Raw genomic sequence first — 1,696 nt, 5'->3', positions numbered from 1 at the left:
CAGGCTCCTCTATCCATGGGAGTTTTCAGGGGAGAGTACTGGAGTGGGTCGCCAGTGCCTTCTCCAAAGGAAAAGAGCAATAGGTGGGAAAGGCATTAAGTTTTCACTTGAGCCAAGTCTTCATGTGGCATTTCAATAAGCAACGATGGGATGGAAAGGAGGGTCATTCCGTGCGAAAAAAAATTAATGACGGGATTATTACCCTGGGAAGAGGGGACCTGGGAGGGATGGAGCCAGGAGGCGGTGGCTGAGCAGCGAATTTCTCTTCAGGTTCTAAGGGCAGTGCTATGTGTGGGCCCCGGGATGAGCAGGGGCCTCAGAGAGCTGAGGACTGGGCAACAGTCCCTGGGAAGATCACAATCCAAAATGAAGCATCTACTGCTCCTGTCAGCATCCCAGAAGGCTCTCTTCACTCTGAGAAACACAAAAACAAAAAGAAATACACACACACACACACACACATTTGGGGAAAACATGTTTGAGGGAAGCAAATAATATAGCTTATATGTGCTGTTTAGGGAAGAAGGGAAAATACAAACTTTATTATTATCATTATTACTAATATTGAAATGACCATTCTTGGCTGTGTTGAGCAAGGGATTCTTATATAAACGGCCTTCAATAATTGATGATGCACATCTGAGCTTTCTTGCATCATATTAGTTTACAGAGACTTGCACTTATAATTCACTAATCACAGCTCTCATCCTCTCAGCCTTTAAAGGCTGGGGGAAAGTTAATACAGTTTCCATAGGACAATTTATACCATAGAAGACACTGTGCGGCTCTGTTAGTGAATTGATGTTTCAGCAGAAGCAAAGGACACAATAATCCGTCAAGACACAGCCTCTGCCCTCAGCAGACAGAAGGACCTAGAACTAGAAGATCTGAATTTTGCACCTTAGCCCAGGTGATTTTTAGCTGTGTGAACTTAGGCACCCTGTGTGTGTACTGAGTCGCTTCAGTCGTGTCCTACTCTTTGTGACCCTATGGACTGTATCCCACCAGGCTTCTCTGTTGCGGGATTTTCCAGGTGAGAATACTGCAGTGGGTTGCCATGCCCTACTCCAGGGGATCTTCCTGACACAGGGATCAAACCTGTGTCTCTCTGTCTCCTGCATTGGCAGGCAGGTTCTTTACCTACTAGCACCACCTGGGAAGCCCTGTTAGTCGCTCAGTCATGTTCGACTCTGTGATCCTGTGGACTGTAGCCCACCAGTTTCCTCTGCCCATGGAATTCTCCAGGCAAGGATACTGGAGTGGGTAGATATTCTCTCTTCTCCAGGGGATCTTCCCAACCCAGGGGTCAAACCCAGGTCTCCCACATTGCAGGCAGATTTCTTTACCATCTGAGCCACCAAGGGAAGCCCTTTAGGGGACAATAAATGGTTCCATGGGCTTGATACAGCTGTCTTTAAAAAATAATTAGTTATAAAAATTTCATACAGAAACAGACAAGAGAGTTATATCTAAAACAGAAAAAAAAACTTGAAAAATCAATAAGTCAGTTAAGATTGACAAAGGTTATGAATAGTCAATTCACACAAGAGGAAATCTTAATAACCAATAATGGCCTAAAAATTAGGGAAGTATGCTCTACGTCACCAGTAATCAGGGGAAAATAAAACAAAAACAGAAAAAAAAATCTATAACAACATCAAAACAGACCACTTTACATTCATCAGCTCATCAAAAA

Source organism: Capra hircus, chromosome 8 (genome assembly GCF_001704415.2).
Source record: "Capra hircus breed San Clemente chromosome 8, ASM170441v1, whole genome shotgun sequence".
Lineage (NCBI taxonomy): Eukaryota > Metazoa > Chordata > Mammalia > Artiodactyla > Bovidae > Capra > Capra hircus.
This window is presented reverse-complemented; position numbering follows the sequence as displayed.